The sequence below is a fragment of the Galeopterus variegatus genome, unplaced genomic scaffold (genome assembly GCF_000696425.1).
Source record: "Galeopterus variegatus unplaced genomic scaffold, G_variegatus-3.0.2 Scaffold84, whole genome shotgun sequence".
In the NCBI taxonomy this organism is placed as follows: Eukaryota; Metazoa; Chordata; class Mammalia; order Dermoptera; family Cynocephalidae; genus Galeopterus; species Galeopterus variegatus.
In genome coordinates, this window is record NW_007726195.1 from 545,013 (window position 1) to 570,099 (window position 25,087).

General features: G+C 39.3%; 1 long non-coding RNA gene across 1 annotated transcript in view; it reads right to left on the reverse strand.

The window, feature by feature from the left end:
* Window positions 1-17,309: 17,309 nt before the first annotated feature.
* Window positions 17,310-25,087, reverse strand: part of LOC103596557 — a 74,282-nt gene continuing 66,504 nt past the window's right edge. Inside the window, exons 2-4 of the long non-coding RNA XR_551054.1 lie at window positions 24,775-24,875; window positions 17,702-17,865; window positions 17,310-17,329 (exon numbers count right to left, since the gene is read on the reverse strand). This is a non-coding gene — a long non-coding RNA (uncharacterized LOC103596557). The remainder of the gene's footprint in view (window positions 17,330-17,701; window positions 17,866-24,774; window positions 24,876-25,087) is intronic.

A 25,087-nucleotide genomic window follows, 5' to 3' on the forward strand; every position in this document is an offset into this window, starting at 1 on the left:
ACTAAAATCATCATAGAGCTTTCTAATTCACAGAGCTTCATTTAGTCCTCTGTTGCTCTGTTGTTCTGAAACTGCTTTTGAAGCAAGTCTTCACATTCATGCTCAAATGTTCTCTTTGCTTGGGTCTTCCAGAAAAAAAGTTGCTTCCAAGTGACAACTGACTTTCAAGAGTAGCCGTTTGTTGGCAGGAGGGGGTTGCAAGATTTCTCTGTGGAAGGTGTGGACTTGAGTCATGATAGGTTGTTTCACTGAAGAGTGAAGGCCTTCTCTCCCAAAGCAACAAGAAAAAAACAAGAAAAAAGGTAAATTGGTTTGCTGGATGACTGGTTAAAATGGCAGCACAGAGGTGATTTGTGCAGACCAGTTTAAGAGAGAGTAGCTGAAACTCATCTGCCCACCTAGGGTGTTCCATTATAAAACCAGGCAAAGGAATTCCTTAAAAAAGAATAAGATGTAAGTTCCTTTTTGGCTCATGCTGAGATGAAGAAGATCCTAAATAAGTCTTGTCAGACAGAACTCAAAACCTTGGGAGGCACTGGTGGATAAGTGAACTACAAGGCATACTTCATAATTATTCTAATAAGGAGTAGGGTATTTTATTTTTATTTTGTTTATTTTTATTATATTCTTTACATATTATTTTATATAATATTTATTATATTATTTACATATTATATAAAAAAGATGTTGAACTGTAAGAGTCTTCTATAGCTATAGCTAACTTTCTAATTATCTGATCTCACTTAACAGATTTGATTTTCTTGGTTTTCTCCAAAATAAAATCTCTGCACTAATCCAAGAGGTTGGCCATTTTGTGATCCCGTACATGACATTACATTCATTCTTAATTCTTCTTAAGCTGAATTTGTCTGGAGTTCTGAAATTGTTGTGCTTTTTCTACTCACCAAATCTTATGTATCCTTCATGATTCTTACTCAAAGTTCTTCCTTCTCTGTGAAGCCTTCTATGATTCCTGGACTCCATCCTAAACTCTTTCTTTTCCCAGTTCCCACTAGTTGGTGAGGTAATAAACTGAGACATTAACTTCTAGTTTATTTCCACTAAATAGGAAAAGTTTCATAATAATAAGGCAATGTCCCTCTTCTTTCACCTGTAGGTAAGAAAGGTCAAGTCTGTGTGTATAGTTATGGGCTCCCTTGCCTGAGGGACTTATGGTTTCAGAGCCCATTAGGCTCTAAAGACCAAAGCCCTAAAACAAAAGGTTTTCTTTATTATTCTAGGTCTTCTAAAGGGAATTCATCTGGGCCCTTTTTGGAGTAAGGAGGCTGGTGCTTTGGAGTTAGACTGAGGTAGCATTACAGCAGAGAAAAATAATCAACACTTTGTAAACATAAAGAGATGACCAATCTTTGATGTGATATAAAAATGATCAGGCCAAAGTCCTATCACCCTTGTCCAATTTAGGGAAGCTAAACTGCATGGAACAGATGTTACAGAGATATCCATCAATCAGCGTTGATAATGGGTATTTATATTTGTGGTAACAGTGTCAGGGATTGTTTAGAATATTTCCACTTGGTGGCCACTGGGTGTCCTCATTTACAAAGTAAATATGCAATATTTAGTGTAGGTCACCACAGAGAATAAAAAACACTAGCTTTCTCTATGGTCTTTCACATACTGTGTATAAATTTATGGCTAAACTCACAACCAGGTTATATGTTAGTACTGTTTAAAAACTTTTGGGTCAAACTTGTAAAGTTTATAACCAAAAGTAACCTACTCAGAGTCCAGACATGAATTTAAAAGGTTGTTTTCTCAGTAGAGGGAACTGTGATCCAGCTATTAGAATGAACTCTTATTCATTTGACAATTGGCATGGGGTTTTGACTATGTGCCGAGAGAGCCAGCAGAGAGGAGCAGAGGTCTTAATTTATTCTTGAAAGAAAAGAGAACACCAAATATCTCCATGGGATATTTGTTAGATTCTGTTTTTATCTCAACTTTTCTGAAAACTAATTAAAAATAATAATGAGAAAGATAAAATATGTCCCTTGCCTGGGAAACCCAAAATAATGTGAAAAATAGTACAATGAGCTGGGTCCCTATAATGATTATCAATCATTTCACAGTTAAAGGCAAAGAATTAAGTAATTCCTTTGTGGATCAGTTATCCCACCCTGTAAAATGAAGATGCTATGCTTCACAGTGAGGTTATAGGGATAAATAAAATAGAATATGGAGGCACATAGGGTTCCCAGAAAGAGAAACTGCACACAGGATAGATTTAAGGCATTACTAATACTCTAAGTTTGGTTGAGTCACAGTTGTGTAAGATTTGTTCCTGATAGTCAGAAGTCAAGGCTAGAGCTCACACTGCCAACAAATATTTACTGATTTGATCAATCCAAAGCACCAAGTGTGACACAGTGCTTGGCAATTACTTTGTGCTCCCTAAAGTGATTTTCTGCATGTCCAGGATTGTCACTGCCTCTAAATTTATATTTACATACATCTCTGATGAGATTCTTTCCTTGCATGGCATAAAGAATTTCTGTCTCCCTACTGTACAAATTTCTTGAACACGAGATACAGAACTATTATTATTATTGAATATGTAATAGTACTTGCCTTCAAATGTCATACTTAGCCAACTAGCTAATCTTTTTCAAAAGTAAATTATGCTGTAATAATTTTTTTGAGTGTACATACCCAGCTTAATTATTATTCTTTGGCATATCATTTCAGTATATATGGCCCTCCCTATCCGCAGGTATGGATATGGAGGGCAGACTGCATTAACACCGTTTTACGTAAGGGACTTGAGCACCCACGGATTGTGGTATTCTCAGGGGGTCCTGAAACCAATCACCCGTACATACCCCGCAGGTATGGATATGGAGGGCAGACTGCATTAACACCGTTTTACGTAAGGGACTTGAGCATCCACGGATTGTGGTATTCTCAGGGGGTCCTGAAACCAATCACCCGTACATACCGAGGGACAACTATATAAATTATCAGTATGATTTTGTGCCATAACCAACAATTTCAGGGAAACTAGGGAGCTCCATGAGCTATTCACTGCCTTTTAGAGATGTTACATAGTCTTACTGGCTTTGCTTAGTAGCTTTTTCTGTTTTTCCAGGACCACCCACCCATGCCTCTAGTACAGTGATCTATAACTCTTAATGGTAAATCTGCAACAATGCACAATAGCCAGATCACTTTCACTTTGAGATTGTACTAAAGGATTACAATATACTCACAGTGTATTGAGAAGTGCTCATTTCTTCTCATGATCCTTAAATTCCTGGGATTTATAGTATTTTCCAACTCTTTAATTAGTAGATTCATTTCTGAACTACTGTAACCCTGAAGACACATATCTGCATGTGATCCACAGCCCTTCTGATTGTATTTTACCCTGAGCCTTTTCTCCTTTTGGTTTCCTAAGTTTTCTCCTTTAATTTCACTTTTAGAACTTCTTAAGGCTCAGTGGCTGAACACCAGCACAGGCCTTATCTGATGTGCCGGCGCCTGGTGTGGTCTAAGACACATTGGTGTTTTGTTCTTGAAGTATAGGACTGATGTTCTGCAATCTAGACTCCAACACAAAGGAGATCATTAGCTCGTGTTAAGTGTCTCTTTTTTCCCTCTTGGCTTCCCCCCCTCCCCCAATACTTCCTTAGTTTTATGTAATGGCAGCAGATGGCAACCATATTCCAAAACTGAGTATATACAAATTGTGCTATGGAGAACAGAGTGGCTTCAAAGTTACCCTTTCTATTCAAGTGGGATGGCAGAGACTTCTGGAGGAGTGAACTCACCCCTCACTCATTTAATCCTCTGTTCATTCAGCCAGGAATTTGTTTTCTTACACATCCTTCTACTTTCCAGCCAGTTGAGGGAGGTTAGGCATGAAGCAACTCTCTTGAGGGCAGCAGGAGGGCACTAAGATTCTACGCCAAGTTCTTGTTTCCCTGGGCCAATTCTGCTAGCCACTGATCAAATCATGCCATTCCCGTGAGAGGAGTTTAGGAGCATTGTGTGTGCGGGGTGGATTTCTCAAGAACTGTCTCCTTGCTAGACTGACAATCACATACTATATTCCCTAGACTAACTTGTGTTAGACCCAGGAAAAGGAAGAAACAAGGAGGAGGGTGTGGGGTTGCAGAAAATTGTGCAGGATGTTACAGTAATGGGAGGTGGGAGTGGGAAAACCTTTCCTTTTTGTTGTTTCAAGGTTTTCTGGAGCTTTCACCTAATCATCTGTTTGAGCATCTTGAAAATAAGTATCTATTTCCATGGTATCTATCAAAAACAGGCACCAGATTATACTACAAAGTTGACCTTAACCCTGCCATATTGCTATTAGAATCAAAACATGTAGCAGCCTACTTCCAACAGAAAGCTATTCTCTTTCTCCAGCATAAAAATCAGAGGGTATCAGTGATGAATTGTTTTTTAGATCTACTAAATGAAAAAAACAAAAAAAAGGCAAAAAAAAAACCACAGTACCTACACTTTTATAAATGGCTGAAATGCTCACAAATGCACTATACCCTTTCTTTTGCTCAGTTCTCCACACCACATCCATTCAACAAACATTTGCCAAGCACCTACTATGGCTAAGCACTTTGCTGGGTGCTAGGGATTCAGCAAGATAGACAGGATTTCTACCCTCACGAATTCTTCCACTTGGCCAAAATAAGCACTTAATAATTTAACTGCTAGAATGTTATTTGAGAAACAGGAATAATTCATTTTACCTGCTATTTCTTCTGAATCTTTCTCAAACATATTGGTCCAGACTCCTTTAACCAAGAAGCTGTCTTAACTCTCTCTTTCTACTGTTATAGTCATTCCTTCCTTGATTACAATGTTGAGAGTTCAGATTGCATCTGCTACCTTTTTTGGGAGTGGGGTGGGGGCGGGACTGTAACCCTGAGGATCATAACTTTTCAAGCTACTCATGTATACTCTGTGTAAATATTGTACCATCTAATTTGTGTCTTTGGATTCTGCTGATTAGCCAGCAACATGTGATTTAAGGAATACTGCATATGAGATGCAGAAATCATGACTCAGTAAGTTATTATTTTAAAGCTCTGACTTGGGATTTTATACAGACTTATGCACCATCTAGCTTGGCTTTCGGTCTGCAACTATTACTAGGAGACTTGTAGATCGAGTTCATACTCATGTATTTCTAGAATTCTATACTCAGCAGCAAAAGAACTCAAGAATTAAGAGAGGCAAATGTCCAAAATTATCTCTATGCATTACCAGAAACTGTGGGCACCATTGAACAGGGAAGGCTCACTAGGTACAATGAGCTACCAAGTTTTACAGAATTTCTTAAGATTATATATTATTTTTTCAACTACTGCAAACTGCTTCAGAATGGGGGAAGGTAAGAGAGACAGGTGATTAAGAGTAATCCTCCTCTACAGTGAAACACATTTACTCTTCTAACTTTACCTCTATTTTGAATTATTTCTAAATACTATGAAGCCATCAGGCAGACTGCTTTTCAAAAAGATAAAAGATGCATTTCTTTAGTTGTATTTCTCTTCAGAAAAGGCTCTCTGATGAGGCAGCACAGCAGTTTGCCCATTTTAAGGACCTGATGTTTTGCCCTCTTTGAGTATTTGGGCTGGAAGGTGGCTACAGTGAAAGGACACCTAAGGGTGCACATAGGGGCATGTACAGACTCTACAACATATTCTGAGGTAAAATAGTACTCAAAGCCAGTCCCTAAAATGTGAAAATCTCTTACTGATTAGAATGCATTTGAGGACAAGAAGAAATTAATAGGTTAATACTATAATACTATAATATTTTATTTATTTATTTATTTTTTTTTCGTGACCGGCAATGGATTGCAACCTCAGTGTCGCACCCGTACCGGACCGGGACCGGCAACAGGATCGCAACCCTCGGTGTTGCCCCCGCACCTTGCTCAGCCAGTGAGCGGCCGGTCTGTATGTGGGATCCGAACCCTTGGCGGGAGCGCCACCACGCTTCCCAAGCAGCGCACTGTAGCAGTGCGCCACCAGGCCGGCCCCATAATACTATAATATTAATAATACTCTAAACCTTCCATATACGAAGAAGAAAACATTCAGAAAGGTTTTTTTTTTTAACTTCTCTCAGCCCCAGTTTCCTTATCTGTAAAATGGGGTGTTTTGTAAGAATGACATAAGATAATGCATTTGACAGAGTGAAAGCTTACTAAATATTAGTCCTCTTCCATTTTTAGAAAGAAAAAGAAGAAAAGACAAATGGGGGAATAAAAGGAGACAAAAAGATAATGGAGAGGCTTTCAAGTCTACCCAGGCCTGAATCCAAAAAGGGACAAGAAGAGGACACTGGCCTTTCCTGAAGTGAAGAGGGTAACTGTTCCACACATGCTCTCCTCCTACAGAACTAGGGCTTCTGAGTCTGTCATTCTCAGAGGGATAGGTGGGGCGCTTGCTACAACCGTCATTTATTTTGTATCAATTTCAGTCCATATTCACTTAATAATTTTAAATACTTAAACTGTAGCTAATGCTCAAATTCACCGATTTTGGCTGTTTATCTGGTGTTGTTTTAGGGGTTTTACTTATATATAGCATTCTATCCAACCCTTATAATAATCCTATGAGATAGATACTATTTTTATCCTTATGTATGTGAGCCCATGGAAGCATAGGGAGGTTAATTAGAGGCATATAAAATGCATTAATAGGCTGAAGTTCATTTTTAAAAGAGCAAGTAACTAGACCATGGGAGTGAGAAAACATTTCCTGAACAACACATGATCCAAATCTTAGTCCATTATGAACATGTTCCAGAAATGGCTTTAGCAGTCTGTTCTCATACTGCCCATGTCCTGCAGGCATACTGGAGGACCTGAGGAGGCATCAGGAATCATTCTGTATTTGGATATTCACACTAGACCTTTCCTCCTGGATTCTTAGTTCATTCTAGGAGGCCAGGTTTGAGGATACAGGTTCTGGTTAGTATATGTCCTGGGGAAGTGGCTCTTTTCCTTCTTTTAGTTCTCTGACCTCAATTTAATGAAAATTCTAAAGCTGTATCCCAGAATAACACACACAGGCATGAATATATGTGTGCACGTCTTCTCAGAAGGTTCACAGACTCTGAGAGGGAGGCCTAGTCATGGTACCAGTGGTCTAAGGCCTGCAGGCCAAGAACTCCTCTGGAGCAAGGCTGTGGGGTAGTGAAGGTATCCTTTGCCTGTATCACTGTCCAAGGAAACCAAACCTGCTTGAGAGTGCCTCTCAGCATGTCAACCCAGCATAACTTAGGCCACTTCAGGAGTTCCAAGATCTAGTCACCCCTCTGGAACCTTTAGGTCAGGAATAAAATGGAATAGGCTAGATTTCTGAGGGTTTCCTCAAAATTGGAAAAAATACCCAGGCCTACATGCAAAGACCTACAGTATTTCCCTGAGGAAATGTCAGGCATCCTTTTCCCTGGAGTTAACTTCTAAGGGTTTATGTTCAGAATTTGCATGTGTCTTTTCCATGAGACAGAGTTATGCTTTGTAGCTCAAATTTACATGCACCTTTCATCCATTATCTCCTTTATATCCAAATACCTGGTTAAGATATGGGGCAAAGAGACAATAAGTGATTATACAGGAAAGGGAGTGATTACAGCAAAAAATGAATGACAAAGTTAATTTAGTTATTGCTTCTTGAAATTCTTTGTGTAGAATTTTATGTGCTACACCAAACTCTCTTTAAGAAATTCTGTATGCTCTGGTTTATCATACATGAGATCTTGGTATAAACTGATAACATGAACCAAGGTAAAATTATTGAGGATAAATGAGTAGGGGGAAACTCTTTTGTAGAATTGGAAAGGAAAGGAAAAACTCAAGTCAATTTTGACAACTATGAATTCATTCTGCCTTGTGAAACTATAAAGACTCATGTTCAAAATTCTTCCATGTGGTTGTTTATATAATTTCCAGTAGTGATAAAATAATTTCCTCATTTAGTTTTACAGGTAATTTAATAGCAAAAGTAACATTTGATTTGGTTGGTCCTATCAAGAAGAAGAAGTAATATCAGATACTGTGTGTCCAGTGGCAGTGGCCTTGGAATGTTTTTAACCATCACAGAAAGCAACACAGTCTAAACAAACAGTTATAAAGAAACCCACAAATAATGAACTTGAAGATATCTCATGACAATGAAGGAGGACATGAGCATAACACATAGGTTTGTTATTAGTAACTACAAAGCTACCTGAATTAGGCCTCCCATGAAAGAAGTTCACGGAATGTGTCATCTTAGAAAAGATTATTCTTTGAGAGTATATGATACCCTCCCTCTGCTTAATGTTCAGAGATTACTGAGGGTAAATAAATGAGTGAATATTTGTGAAGATACTCATAGAAGACATGTAACAATTCCTGCAAAACATTAGCTTTATTAGCCAAAAGGAAGAGAAAGCCATGTTGGAAAGAAGCAGAGAAAGAACTAGTAAAATATTAGTTACTGATTCATTGGTCTCGGGTAGTGCCTTCAAATTTCTTTTACATATACTTATCATCCCAATTGACCTGTGAGGTGGGAGAACTAATTCCTTCTCCCCTTGCCTATTTAATTGCAGAGTCTCCCTTAACACTGTTTTTTATTTCTCAGTCCATAAATGGGCCTGGGACTCCTGTATCATAAAAATATTCATTACCCCACTTTTGAGTGAAAGAAAGTGAGCCAAAATGCCGGCTACTGATCAAGCTTTATTGAAGGAAAAGAATCTGTCGGGCTGCCCTCAAGGTGGAGAGCAGCACCAGGCGTCGGGGTGGGAGAGCTTATACAGGCTGTAGGGCACCAGAGCTGGCTAATGACATCAAGGAGGAGTGTCTCGCTAGTGTGGAAGCTCCACCTGGCTGATGCAACCAGGGTGGAAAACCGCACCTATGAGGAAGCCAAAAGGGTTTCTATTTCACAGAAGTCAAGAGAGGGAGAGCTTATACAGGCTGTAGGGCACCAGAGCTGGCTAATGACATCAAGGAGGAGTGTCTTGCTAGTGTGGAAGCTCCACCTGGCTGATGCAACCAGGGTGGAAAACCGCACCTATGAGGAAGCCAAAAGGGTTTCTATTTCACAGAAGTCAAGAGACTTCTCCTAAGGAAAAGGGGGTGGGGGCTGGTGGCCATTTTGTGCTTGGCCTTGCCTACAATGGCACTGGTTATGTTCAAAACCTATCATTGAGTTACCCATTTATTATTCTTTTTTAAACCATTAAACTTCGGTAAAAAGTAGTTTGTAATTATTGCTTTGCCATTCATCCTCTGTATGCTTCAGAACCCCTCTTTATTGTGGTTTTTTTGTGTGTGTGTGACACATCTGATTCTGCTTTCTCGACAGCCACCAGGAAGCTGCCAATCCCAAAACACAAAGTGATCTTTTCCTAGTTCTTTCCCTCCTTGGTGTGTGCAGCACCTGACACTGCTGACCCTACCCCTCCTGATGTACTATCCCGGTTTTTCTATTTCTCAGACCCTCTTTTCTCTTCCTCCTCTATGGTTCGTCATTCTTTTTCTTATCACTTAATGTAAATATTCCCCAAGGTTCTATTTTCCTTTTTTCTCTTAAGAAATTCTATTCACCTTTCAAAAGAGTTCAAATGCAAACTTCTCTGATAAACTAAACTAGATGTTACTGTCAACTAGATTATAATGTATTTTACAAAGGTTCTGAATTCTATTTAAGATAATGGTGACATGAGGATATGTACTAAACTTTAAGATTCTGGTTGATGGGTCTGCTTGTCTCCACCTTTGTGCCCCTGCAGAACTTGGCGTAGTGCAGGCACATAAGATGTGCTCTATACATACTTGCCAAGTGAGTGAATTGATGCTCTGGTGGGTCTGGGTATATGGAGATGTATCTTTAACCACTCTGCAGGGCAGTTGTTTGTGAATGTATCTGATCTTCTCTACGAGCCTCCAGGTATGTGAGCACAGGGTTCCAGTTTATAAAACTGCATCGTGTACAATATCTAGCCTGTGGTCCTCACATTGAAAGCAACCAGTAAAATGATGGATGAATAGCCCTGACTCCTTTCTGTTTAGTAAACCTAAGTTCTCTCAGAAACAGACTCAATAACAGGTAGCATATATTGTGGGAGGAAGAGCAGGATTCTGTGTTTGGCTTTGTCATGCACTATGCTGGGAATCTTTTGGTGTGACACTTGCCCTCTTTGGGCCTTAGTTTCCTCATTTGTACAATAATGGGTTTGGACGAGGTAACCTTTAATCTCTTTCAGAGCTGATAAGTTCAAACTGGTACATATTCCTTAGAGAGAACAAAGAATGTAGAAACAGAAGAAAATCAAAAAAGAAAGCAAAAAGTGCTTATTCTCCTGATGAGGTAATAAGGGGTTTGACTATAGTACCTAGTGTGGGGTGACTGGTGGAAGGATCTGACTTAAAGTGTCTTTAAAATAAGGAATTCCTTAAAGAATCTTCATGCATGCTCTCAATTGATCCTAAATGATCCATCTCCAAGGGCACTAGTGCATGTGGGCTTTTTTTTTTGTAAGTCAGGATGTGAGAGTCTTTGACGGATATGGGGAAGCACTAATTTTATATAATGAAATTTGCCACGAGCAGAGGAAGCACATATGAAATTGTCACTCAGAGCTGCAGGTAAGAATTGAAGACGTACTCCAGAAAGAGATGAAATGGCAAGATGAAGAATGGAGCCCTGAAACTCAGCAGTTGGTCCTAACAATTACATGTGCACAATCATAAGCATGCTCATGCAATGTTTGGGAGAGCAATATGGCATGGTATAACTTGAGGCAGTGAGCAATGGGCCCAATTTGCCAAGGTACCTGGAAGGATTTCAAAAGAAGATGAATTGCTAGAGTCTGGGGAGGCCATGAGTCAACGACAGAGTTACAGCATGACACAGGTGACTCTGTGGCTCCAGGAATTAATCTTTCTCAATAAGGAAAGTTATTTTGAGATTTGTTGATCGATAAATTATCAATAGGTCCCTCAGAATACTTTCCTACTTCTACTGATTACATGGAAGAAAGGACACTTTTGCGCCTATTAGAAAATAACTGGGTGTGTTGCTTTATTATTTATTTGGAAAGCAAATGTCTCTAAAGGCCCATCTGAATTACAATGTCAGGCAGTGTTACCCAAATACAAATTGTCCTCTTTTTAAAATGATGCAAAGTGTAGGAAGGTTTCAGTATTATAACTGAACTGCTCTGTTTTCTGAAAACACCATGTTGTTATTGTGCTTCTGTTGCTTTGCTTCTGTTCTACCTGCTTGGAATGTCATTCCCTGCCCTCTTCTACCTTACACATGCCTATTCCTTCATAATCTACTTTAGTGCCATCTTTCCTGTGGAGTCTTCCCCACTTTTACAGGCTCCTTCCTCAGGAGCTCCATAGCATTTTGTGTACAGTTGAATATTTTAATACTGTGGTTGTATTTACCCTTTTATGGGTTTAATAAAGTGTTTAGTAAAGTACTTAGGAACACTGTGAATTCTTAAAGTGAGGGATGATATCTTGTTCCTATCTTCAGCCCTAATCCTAGCTGAGGACTTGGTGTAGAAGCAGGACCTTGATAACATGGGACCAATGATTAAATAAATGGCTAAATGAATGAGTGCATGAATGAATAAGAGTAACTACCAGAAATTACTGCATTAAGTGACCATGGAAGATACCCACTTAAATTAGCATTGTAGGAAAAGGACATGTGTTATAAAAAGAGGGACAATTTCATAAAAAAGAGGTAGATCAAGACACAAAACTTCATCAAATGTGATTTTCAAAAATAAATGTATCCCAAAATATACTAACTGGAAACTCTAGGAAAATTAGAGCAAATATAAAAAAACAAACAAACTAGCTTTCTGATGGATTAAGTGCTAGCTAGACTAAGCACTAAAATTTCTAAATAAGATGGCATAAAAGGAAATAAAATAATTCCAAAGAGATTATATATCAATTAACTCAGAGGCAGAAAGGTGACTTTTTTGAAAAGGGAAAGATTATCCATAAAGAAATAAAATATACACTTAACAGGTAAGAGGTTTACTTGGTTAACAAAATGACAAAAAACAGTTTAAGCTGTTATCAATAAAAAGATAAATATATAATTCCTTATAGGATGTAAAATAAAGAGGAAGGAAGGATACTTTGGATGCAATGAGAGCACTAAGTTATACCAAATATGCTCTATTTACTGCTTAACTGATATGGAAATTATTAGAAAATTAGTAGCAAGCCATAGGATAATAACTGTCTGTGATTGTTACTCCATCCCCTTTCGGCTATATTTCTTGTGCAAATTAATGTGACCCCAAAATGTTTCAGGACTGTCCAACTTGTCCTAAATTCCATAAATAAACTCTTTCAGAGGATGCTGTTTTTTGCTATGTCTCTATTACAGTTCTTCACAGATGGACCATTTTTGTCCTTCCAAAGTCTAAGAATAACTCTTTCAGTTATCAAGACATACCAAAATCCAGTTCAGCTGCTCCTGTGGGATTCCAGTTAGTTTAGACACATCTGCTGAGATACATGCATTTGAATCCAAATGAAGCTTTTGTTTGATTATACATTTTGAACATTTATGGAGGTTTTTTGGGGCCAAAATGTTTTTCATTTTTTGGCACCCTAAACAGAGATCTTCAGTTATAAACACTGCCTTCTGAGCACCTCCAATAGAAATTCAATCTTTTCATGTGAACAGGTGCCTCAGAAAGTTTTTGGAAGGTTTTACACTGAATCAGCTTTCTGATTGGAAACTTTCTGAACACACAGTCAAATTTGCCAAACAGACCCTCAAACTTGCTTGAGCAGTTTTCACTCATATAGACATACATTCACACATAGAGACAGCCCAAGTAGAAGCAAATCAGATCTCTGTTAAACTGAAGTATCTTTCTTAAAGGTTGAATACCATATGCAACCAAACTGAACAAAAAGGAATACATGACAGTAAAGAGAATGAACAAATAGCAAAAGGTTCTTCATTGAGCGTGCCTCTCATAAAGCCTTACCTGAGAATTTAAGCTACACGACCTTTCAGCAAAATTTTCATCTCACCCAAGAATGAACAAATAGCAAAAGGTTCTTCATTGAGCGTGCCTCTCATAAAGCCTTACCTGAGAGTTTAAGCTACACGACCTTTCAGCAAAATTTTCATCTCACCCAGTTTCGAATATACACTCAAGCATTTGCATTTTTGAACACTGCACCATGGAGTATAGCTACTAATACCTTTCACTCACAAAATTGTTCAAACAGTTGTTTTGAAACACTTCCTTCTCTAACATGAATAGGCCAAACAGATTCAAATGTAAAAGAAGAAAACACTACTAAGTCAGGGGTTTTGTAGGAAAGCCCACGTCTTACCTAATTCCCTACAACTTTTCTTTCCTCTTTGAATATAAACTTAAAAGTTGCTACAGAGTAAAATAACTTTTTAAACCTTAAGCCTAAAAAGTTCTTACAGAGTAAAATCACTCCTTCAGTGGGCATGCCTGGATTTCACAGGGAAATCTGCTTTCAAGTTGTTCTTATGGCCCTGGAACAGATGCTCTAAGGTGGCCAGAAACCTTTGTCTACACCCACTTAGCAGATTTCTGGCTCTTTATCAGGCACTAAGAGGTTTATTTGCAGAAATGAATCATTTCCTTCAAAATATCCCTTACCCTGTTTACATGCTTGGATATTCCTTCCATTTTGTTTTCCCCCTACAGCTTTACTAAGGGAATTAATTATCTGGAAGAACAGGAACATACAGTAAGTACATCTGAGATACAGGATGAGACACAGTATGTCATCTATTAGGCCTGGCTAAGACCAGCAGCTGACGCTAAATGGGAAGGAACATGCACCAAATGTTTTTTAATCACAAAGTTAGTAATTAATTGCTCTTTAAAATACATTTTATGCTTCTTTCTGTCTGTGTACATGAAATGCACATTTATTACACGCCAAAAATTACAACATTATGGTTTAAATGTGACTGGCACGGAAGTCCGGAAATCAGAGCTAATGTTCCCACAGCAACTTTAATTCTGTCCGTGTGCACATGTAGAGCTATAATAGTCTTCCGTTCCAGGATAATACATATAGATGGTTTTGGGAGGGAAGCTAAAGACCCATATCCTCAACTGTAGTTACAGGAAAAAAACAAAGGATAAAAGTGGTGTTCCTTTCCACATACGTGGATAAAAACAATGTCCCCATGCTTGGCGTTGTGTAATCAGGGAATGAAAGAGTCTGCTGTGATGCCGGCACTCAAGGGGACAGTTTCTGTTGCTGTGGGAACCTGAACTTTGCATTTCCTGACTTTGGGGTAATTAAAATGTCAGCCTTAATGTGGCATTATTGGAGTTTGCCATAAAAATCCTCTTTGTTTTGTTCTCTAAAAAATTGCTTAAAAGTTCAAAATGAGCGAAGTGTTCTAAAAATTTTAATCATGGGGACATGGACAAATGAAACAAATGGTTGGGAGGGGGAAGGCCAATGAAGGTAGAAGGGAAGAGAGAAAAGGAAGAGTCCACCAGTCTCCTCAACAGTGCTCAGCCACAGCAGAGTCATGCTACCTACAAAGCTAAAGTTAAACCCACCCACACAACAGTTTGGTAATGTGTAAAGGTTAAATTAAAAATAAATAAAAACTGTTAATGTGTAAGTGCATCTTGGCAAGGACACAAAAAACAAGACAGTCTGATGAGGCCAGTGCAAAACAGGGGAAGGTAAGTAATCACAGATATCAGCTTCCAACAAAAGAAAAGCATCAGAAAGGTGGATCTATGGCTGGAAGTAGGGAGGACAACCAAAGGGAGGAAAATTACTTCTCCCTTCAACAGGAGCCTTATTTGGGGGGAAGCAAAATGGAAGAAATATGCAAGTAAAAGTTCTGGTCGTGTCTATCACATGTATATGACTGTGATGTGCTACAGCTTGATAGTTGTCAAGAAAGGTTTTTCATATAGAGAGCTTCATCTGCTCTACTGACTTGGTTTAGTTCTGTTGAAGCATTTAAAGGGAAGAGCTTGGCTCAGCTCATACTCAGCCTGTTTAGTGGGTAAATGCTCTGTCAAACATCTAGGGTTTTGTACCCTTTGCATTCCAAAACTCATACGTTCCATTATTAACATCTGAATTTGTTTACTGTTAGATTTTTAGAAATGGTGAAGAGGTGACAAGCTAGGAGGTAATAGGGGAATATTGTTAAAAGGAAATTGTATTAGTGAGTGCATTGCAAAGAAGCACACATTTCAGCAGCAATATTAACCTCATCATCTCACAAAGGAAAGTAGATCTCAACTATATTTCTTCCCATTTTGAATATCATTGGGGTCTTTTGACAAATTTGAAGTGGCTCAGCAGGTTAAATAGCCAGCTGAGAATTTAAGGGGTCAGAACTGCCCTCTTTGCTCTAAAACATGGCCTAAGTCCTTCCTATGGAAAAACACTGTGGCTTACCCACCCTTACCAGTTCATACGCAGGGTTGACTTTTCTTTTGTGGTGATGCTTTATCCATCGTGTTTTATAACTCAGTCACCAATATGAATAGTTGCACATTTTCAAGATGCCTGTTTAGAGCCAGAAACACCATCTTTGGGCTTGTAACTGAGAATCCCGCCTGCTCACAATGAGGACAGATCCATAAAGCCCCCCTCAGTACTCAAATGAGTTAGTTAACCACGAGCAAGTCTTTCATCTATCTAGGTGTCGATTTTTTCAGTTTTCTCATCTATAAATTGGGAAGAATCATACTGCCTGACAGGAAATGGTCATTAAGGCATGACTAAGAATAATTTTACTAAACACATGACAAATAAAAAGGTGCTATAAAAATTCAGGCACTTTTGAAAGCTTAGAACACCACACACTAGTGGAATGTTTTTGAAGTTATAGAGACTAACAAGTCAAGGGCACTATTTTTAAATGCCCCAAATCTGTTCTAAATAGGAACAGAATTTTTTACCTTAAAGGAATTAGGCTTTTAAATTAATCTATGGTAAGAATGACATTTGAAAGTAAAAAAAAAAAAATCTCTTAAATGCAAGAAGAGCATCCAAAAATTTTAACAGCTTAAAATAAATCTCTTTCCTGTCTTCTTTCAAGCAATCTCCAAATGGACAGATTTATGTGAATCTTTCCTAAAAACAATTTTCTTCTAAGTGTAAGCTCAAATCAGGACAAACTACAATCCAAATATACTTGGAGAAAAGTATAATCAATTTAAACAACAGGTTGGAGCAGAGAAGACTTACACAACTTAATGGCAAAATCAAAATGACTTTCTAAACAGCTGGAGATTAGGTTTCTCCTCCTAGTTTGTTCTCCATCCAACTGTATTCAGATACCCTACTGAGCTCAGATCCACTGGCTTCCTCCTGGTCACTGCACACCATATTTGTACTGTTCCTTAACTATATTTCATGTAAATGCCAAGGCCTGGCCAGAGAATGCTTATGGTAAAGTACAACAAATGAAGCCCAATGCTTTCTCTATTCATCAAAACATTCATTTTGCTGTAACAAGAGATTTCTGAGCTAAGGCCATTCTATGTCATCCTCCCTATAAAGTGTGGCAGAAAGCCAGGCAATGAAGGTCTGCATGTAGAAGCTCCAGGCCCTTCACCACAGGAACAGGCTACCTTCCCGGTAGGTAGGGAAAGTATGCACATGTCTATGGGCACTCTGCCATGCTATTTTCCACTTCTTCCTGTAATTACTATTAGGCTGGAGACTGCCAGGCATGAAGGTCCATGGATATGACTAACACGATGGTCCACAGAAAACAGTCCCAGCTTCTGACTCTCAGATTTCTCTGCAGAAGCTGTGACTTTGAATGTACAAATCACAGGGGCTATAGAGATTTGGGTCTCGTTACTTGTCTTTTTATTTTCTAGTGATACTTTGAGTGTGATCTCAGCCCAGCCATAAGTAGACTGAACTGTGTTTACCCCACCTCCTGCCCCTAAGTCTTTCTCCTTTATCTAGAGACTATTATTCTGAAACTAGTAGGAAATGGAATCTCCCAGACCCTTTTGCCCCCTTTGCAGAATTTTACATTTATTCTGCCAGAAAAATAACAATAGGAGATTTAGAATCTCATTTCCTAATTAATAATTTTTGTCTTTGTGGGTAGGATAAATGGAGTCCTTTTTTGAAATAAAACTCTCTTGGTTTTATCTTACTCATTCTAAAGAATATGTCAGTTCTTTGCCAAACATCTTTTATGGAGATCATCTGAGAAGAGTTGTGTATCTTAAGACTAAAAGGAATAGTTTTTCAGATTAGACCCCAAGTTATTTCATTCCAGCTGTCTTGGGTTTCTTCCTGAAAATAAACAAAGGGCCCTTTGAAGGAACTGACTGCATATTTGGGAAAAGGCATTTTTAGAATCTGTTAAAGATAACTTGATTTTTTTTTTTTCTGTAGGGGGATGGGAGGGAGTCCAGTATGTCCCTTGTTTTAAAACAAGCTGATTCTTGTTTTTTTCCCTCCAGGAATGGCCTAACTGGGAACACATGAAAGCATATGGGCCAAGCAAACAGCACCACATTTGGACTCTGTTGGCTGCATAAAAAGACCCTGTCCCAGAACTTTAGACAGCTTGAGCTACGTATGGCTGACATTACCCAAGAAAGCATCCTTTCCCCCCGCTTAAGAGTTTTAACATGGTCTGGAAAAATACTAGGGGAGGTTTACCGTTCTAGCATTTGTCAGGAAGCTTAGAGACAGGACCCGTGGAGTAATGGGAAGAGCACTGGACTGGGAGTCAGGAGACTTGAGCTATGGTACTAGTTGTGCCTCTAACTTGCTGTGTGGCTTTGGGCACCTCACTTCACCTCTCTGGGCTTCAGTTTCCTCATCTGTAAAATAAAGGGCTTGGATTAGAAGGCCTTAACGGTTCCTTCCAGCTTTAAGTTTCTATTCATGGAACACAATATGGAACATTCAACTTTCTTGCTGTTATTAGATTTTATTGCAGATCAATACATAATTTCAAATCACATTCTAAACTTGCAGGCTATACAGATGAGAGGGGTACTAATGGAGGTTTTTGTTAAAGTAGCAAGTGAAAAGTGAAAAGGGCTTAGATGCCAGCAGGTAAAGAGGAAAGGTGTTATATAGAGACCCTCTATTCCAACTATTTACTTGTCTTACACTTAATATTCCCTTTGTTTTTGATTTAGTGCATGATCTTGGAGTTTAGGAGTGTGCTTATGTGTTTAGGTGAAGGGAATTAGAAAGTCATTGTCTCTAATTGTTATTTGGGGTCAGGAGTAGGAAGTAAAATAGCTTAGCTATCAGTCAGCTCATGGTCTCCTCTCCCCAAGATGGTGTAACTGGTACTAAATGAATAAATACTTAGTTTACAGTACATATACCCTAGACACCAGCCAAACTGGATTATTATTTCCTAAACATTTCCCCAATTTCCTTCGCTTTGTGCCTTTTCTATTATTATATGGAGAGTAACAAGAAAAAGATTTTTTTTTTTTTTTGTAGAAGATTATGTGTGGTAGAGAAGATGTTGTATGTAGATTTGTTTCCAAGTTTGCCTTGTTTCTATGAGCATGGCAATGGACTTGTTATGCAGAATATTTTGTATTGAAATTTGTTGTACTGGGTAGTTAAATCTGCCCTCGCAGAATATGGTGTTATGATTAGTACGCTGTGTTTTTGGTCCAACAGGTTGTGAAATCAAATCTGTTTCTTCAGAGGGCAGGAGGCAGAAATGGCATGGTAAAGATTAGGATAGAGGAGACGCTTTCAGACATCTTTTTCAGTGTGGAGGATGCCAATATAAGAGAAGCAACAAATTGCAATGCCTTACCAATTTCTTGTTGAATGGGTGACTATCGGACAAATCCCCGAATCTTGAGTGTTTATATGGACCCCCAAGGAGCTCTGGTTTTCAGTTTAAGAGAGTATCCAAGATCAAAGTGTCTAAAGCTCAACTCCTCTTTTCCATGAAAACCAATGCTTCCTCTAAGGTCCCTATTTCTACCACTATTGTCTGTCACCAGGTTGGAAACCACAGGGTCATTATAAACCTTCCTCTACCTTAAAGCCAGTTCACCAACAGGTTCTGACAATTCTGCTTCCTCCAAATTTTTCACATCTGTGTTTCCTTTCTAATTTTACCACAATTACTTTACCATTTTTTGATCTAGACTGTTGTTTACTAACTGGCTCTCCAACATCCTTGACCACTCTAGTTCTGTTTCTTTGTAGTCACTAAATCTGACATAAACATGCTAGCCTGACATCTAAGGTCAGTTCCATATCACTCTAGTTTACCTCATGTGTCCTATATATTGGCCATAGCAGACTCTCAAATTTCTTGAAAATTCCAAGGACCTCCCGAGAATCTACATTCTTGGCTCTTCATCTTCACTCAAGTTTTTTTCTTGCTTTGAACACCACTTTTTTCATCTCTGCCTGTTGAAATCATACTTATCCTTCATATTTAAATGTTGTCTCTATCTTATAACAGTCTTGATTCTCTTTACTAAGTAGGAATTTCTCTCTCTCTGAAATCTTCGCTCCTTCTTTCTCTGAAATTCCCAAACATTTTTTAGTAATCTTATTTTATTCACTAAATTTTATTTCAGTAATAGTTATTTATTTATGTGTTCATCCCTCCTATGAGACTGTAAGCTCTCTGAGGGTAAGGAAATATCTTAGTTATTTCTGTATTTCCTGTGTTCATCCATTCTTTCCTTCTTTATTCCGTTCCATTATTCATTATTGACATATTCATTTTATAGAAATTTATTATGTGCCCGTGATGTGCCAGCATGGGTTAGGGAATAAAAGAAACTTGGCTTTTCCCTTCCCAGAGTCTACTGTCTACTGGTCTATACAGTTAAGCAGAGTAGCTTAGACAAAGCTGTCATTTAATAACTGTTTGTTGATGTAATGAAATGAAGCTGAAATTAAAGTATATTTTGAGAACAGTCATCGTCTGAATCCCAATTAATGTAGCAGTGAAATCTACCTTGACTGGCTGCTTTTCCTTTGAATCCATGAAGGACATTTAATGAGAGTAGGACCATTTTGCTCAGTAAAGGTGGCAGATCCTCATGATTCATTTAAATATAGAGGCAAAACATGAGTGACAGGTATCACCTGGCAGAAAAAAAATGTTTATTTCTGAAGTTTATAGACAAGCCTAGACTAGTTTTAGATGTGTGCTTCAGAAAATTAAGGAAGCCCTCTTTCAAACATGATTACATGGCCAAATCACCAACATTAATTACTCTTTTATTTTTAACATTGCAAAAATTGTATTGTTCTTTGATATCAATGCCCCTGCTTCCTTCCCTAGATTTGACCCTGCTTCCCACCTGACATCTTGCACCACACCCTCCTGTTTGTTGTCTCAAGGATCACTTTTGGATACATTTTCGTAGCACAGAGACATTGGAGCCACCTCTATAAATAGGAAATATTGAAAACTCAACCTTTTTGGCTTACCCCCTCATTTGCCTAATATCACTTTTCTTATCCTTATACAAGTACCACTGGGTTATTTCCCAACTGCCCACATAACAGACAGAACCACTCGCTGTCCTTACAAGCAATTCATTTCCCATCTTACCCTCTCTAATAGTTTTTTTGGACTCCTTTTTCTGGAGCTGAGAAACACTAAAACATAGCACCAGTCTATGTCTAGGTGCTGTTATTTGACACCATCTTTACAGTTCATAGTTTATTCAGGAGGAAAGAGTAAGCACTGTCATAATTAATCAAAAATACCTTCTTTGGTTGTATAAAAAGAATTATATAAGCATGGCACATCTGAGGGCAAGTCTCTCCCAGCCTCTGTGGCTGTACGTTATTCCCTGGAGCCTTTAGAGGGCAGCAGCACACTGGCCGACTCCAGGCAGCACTTCAGAGAGGCAAAATCCAGACCAGAACCTTCCTCCCGGTCACTATGCCAAAGGTTGGTTTGCCAAGCTCTGGCCTCTCAGTCTCTTTCTTTCTTTTCAGTTTTCATTCTCTCTCTCTCCCCTCTTTCTCTCTTTCTGTTAAAATTATACACACTGACTAAGTCGCCCCTCAACCGGAAAATGAAAGCTCCAATGAAAAAGTTAGACAAGCCAACAACAACAAAGAAACCAGGGAAAAGGGGAAAGGGGGCTGGTGCGGGGGAAGGTCTTAAGAACAAGAACAGGGCAGATGTTTTGCAAATATATGCAAAGCAAAACTGGGTGTATCCTGACCACTTCCACAGAGAAACAGACCAATCATTGTGCACTTCCTCCTACCACACTGGTGGAACTCTGCATAAAAAATAAAAAAAAAGAAGTGTGGCCATCGGCACCCACCTTTCAATGGTCAGTTCTGACATTCTGACTGAACATCTTGCAAATGTCCACAGAGAACAAAAACATTCTCATCTCCCCACTGCAAACATTTCTGTTATGAGAAAAAGACTGCTCCAAGAACCAGGAAGGCGTTTTAAGGTGACTGGCAGCTGAGTTAGCCAGCGGAAACTTCTGGGTTTTAACTCTCATTGTGCTGGCCCTGGCAACAAGTTTTGGGCTGAAACATAGCAGTGAGTAAGGCTGTGGAGGATGTTGGCTCTTTCCTAACTAGACCATATTGTATGTGGAAAGAAATATGCATTAAAACATATTGATGAGATGGTAGGTATTAAGCATGTTAAATGCATGGAAATTAACCAGAGCGGTGGCATTTGATATATATATTTCATACTCCTTTGCACATTTTGCACACATACAGTGATGGCAATGCTTCTGCAACATATGGAAAAATAAATATTTTATCTGTGTGAGCTCTTATCAGTCTCCAGGGTCTGTTGAGAGGAGAGTGCTTTCTTCTATCTCTCTCTCCCAATTTTCTCCGTTCACTGGGCTCCCACACTCTCCTGCACATTAAACATGCCTTTTACTTATCAGCCTGGTTGGATAGGAAAGAATTAGTCAGAACCTCCTTTTGATAAATAATTACTCAGTCATCAGATTATGATAATTTAGACTAGTAATGCCTCCCCCAGTCTTTTTGGAGTGGTCACCATTTCCTTATTCTCCTATCCAATAAAACATGGAAAAGGCTTAAAAATGTCTGTGAAGGGAAGAAAGTGGAGGTGATAACAAACCACCCCAACCAGGAATGGTAGCAGAGCTGAGCTCCACCACCTAGTAGCTGTGTGCCCTAGGCAGATTACTCTGTGGCATCTCTTAGCCTCATTTTCCCCATCTATAAAATGGGAATAATAATACCTGCCTTCTCGGAATAAATGAGATAAACCATGTAAAGTGATTAGCATAGTGCTGGCACATGATAAGTGCTCAATAATGGTAGCTCTTTTCCTAGAGTGTTAGTTCTGTGGTTTTCATCATGTTTCTTCACTTATAAGAAGACATTTACTCCATTTTAGTAATCTTTTTTGATACCTAGATTTGGGACAGGGGCTAATGGGTTGTTACTGAAGCAAAGGCAGAAAGAACGCTAGGATAGCAATCTCTTCTTCACCACTTTGATCTCACTGTATTACATTCCCAACATCTTCCTGTTCACATATTTGTTTTTTTTTTTTTTTTTCCTTTTTGTCTTTTTTCGTGTCCGGCAACGGATCGCAACCCTCAGTGTCGCGCCCATACCGGACTGGGACCGGCAATGGGATTGCAACCCTCGGTGCTGTNCCGGCAACGGATCGCAACCCTCAGTGTCGCGCCCATACCAGACTGGGACCGGCAATGGGATTGCAACCCTCGGTGCTGCGCCCGCACCTCGCTCAGCCAGTGAGGGGGAACTGGTCTGTATGCGGGATCTGAACCCTCGATGGGAGCGCCACCGCGCTCCCAAGTGGCGCACTGTAGCAGTGCGCCACTGGGCTGGCCCATGTTCACATATTTGTTATTGCTGGGGCTATACCAAGAGCTCCCTGAAGTTGAGTGTCAAGTGAGCTGCAATTGGCCTGTAGAAGTCCATCAAGCCTGAGCACGGTGGTCTATTCCTTGAAACCAACCTATGGCACTCTTGCTTATTACATTTTCTTACAATTTACCCTTTCACTACCTGGTTCAGTGTTTAATTTTTAATATAATTTCTCTTTAATATTTGAAGAAGCTGAATTTCTGAATAGCAGAAACTCTCAGAATTATAACCCAATCTGCCCATTCTCAAAGGGCCCGTGAGAATTGAAAGCGGGCACTGACATTCTGCACAGGTGAAATACTTCCTATGGCAGAAACAGATGCTCACTTGTGGGCTTCCCTGTAATTTTCAGGAAACATCGGGTCCTGATTTCTGGGCCTGGATCTAGGTTCTGTGTAGCACAGGAAGGTAGGAGTAGTAAGGACTCTTTTCTCTCCTAAAAGATACACAAACTTTGAAACCAGTCTTCATCCTAGTGTAGTTGTTTTACTTGTACCAGCATAGTTACTCTGTGATGAAGAAAAACTCAGAAAATTGTCCAGATATGGGAATTTCTAAGGTGCTCTTTGCTCTTGAACTTAAGGATAAATGAAGATATTGTACAAATAAGTTCCTTGCATGGGTTTGGACTGAAAAAACTCTATTTTTGAGCTTCTGTCATGTCTTTAGCCCCCAGTTCCCCGCTCCTATTAGTATTGCAGAATGCTCTGATGGTTCCCATCCCCATCTTGGATAGGCAGGCCTGTCCATCACCTACACATCAGCTCTCATCAATTATGATCCAGGTGACTGAAAACATTAGAGGTAAAAAGCAACACAAATAAAACAAAATTCTGGCTTCATCCCTTTGGGTTCGATTTATGCCAGAATAGGTAAAGACATAGAAAATATGAATGTGAAAATCCTACCTGAAGCCTGCAGGGATGCTAGTCTCCCAGGTTTAGCATTTTCCAGTCACAGAAATGACTGTAAAACACCATCCCATTACCTGCCTCATACCATATATGAAAACTTATGAATACAACAACTAGCATGAGTTTTTGTTTTAAAATATATAATTGCATTATTTTGCATGCATAGCCTCTAAATAATTTAAATTTCTTGCTTTTCTAGGGGAAAAAAGCATATATCCATCTGTTATTTTTAGCAATGATCAATGAATCCTTGATATCCATCTTTCATCAGTTTTTTTCCTATAGGTATCATATCTCCTACCCCAAGGTATTTCTGCACCTTTCCATGCAAGGGTTGCACTTCTACATAAACGCCTGACATGGACGAAAATAAACCAACTACAAAGAACCATGCATCCAGAGAGTAGAGCTGAGTTGGGTATGATGGCTTGGAGATGTAGTGGAAGGAGGGCAGAGTTCCAAGGACAGGGCCTTGGCTCCACAGAGTAGCGAGGAGGCAACAGCACAGGGCTGCAGCTCAGATAACAGATAGACACAGTTAAGCAAAGCTGGCTCATGGATTTGACCAGAATGGCACGAAACAACAAGCTACCATGAGATTCAACAGAGTGGCACAGAAAGGTGAGGAGAAGCAAATAGATCACGAGGAGCTACAAACAGTTCAGGTAGAGGCACAGATGACCGAGCAGAATAGCACCAGTGTCTGAAAGGTATGCTCAGATACAGCTCAGCACAGCCATCAGGCGAGGAGGAAATGGTGCTGCACAGGGCATGCACTGCAGGTGGGAATCTCAGAACCACTGTGGGCACCTCAGGACTGAGTCTGGTTACCTAGTTGCTTCCAGGAGATGAAGCCATCTAAAATTTTACCTGCTTTTACAATTGTGTGTGTGTGTTTTTATTAAACAAAGTGAACTAAGACGGCTTTCACTGGAGGCATAATGTACTCACAGTGGTTTCCAAATAAATGGTGTCACTCTTCAGGTAAATCACTCCGAGGCTTGGGCCTAGTGCAGATGTTCATTGGGGCAGGGAACAAAGAGCAGCTGCATCTAGATCAGACACAAAAGATACAAAAATAAGGTTGTTCAATGAATAGGCAATGGTGATGATGATCATTTATTTTGATAGAGACAACTGTAAGCCTTGGTTGAGAGGCCAGTTCTGCATCTTCGCACCAGAGAATGGCAAGCCAGGGAAGGGAGATAGAGAGGATGCCATTCAGGCCTAAGCCAGGGAAGGGAGATAGAGAGGATGCCATTTT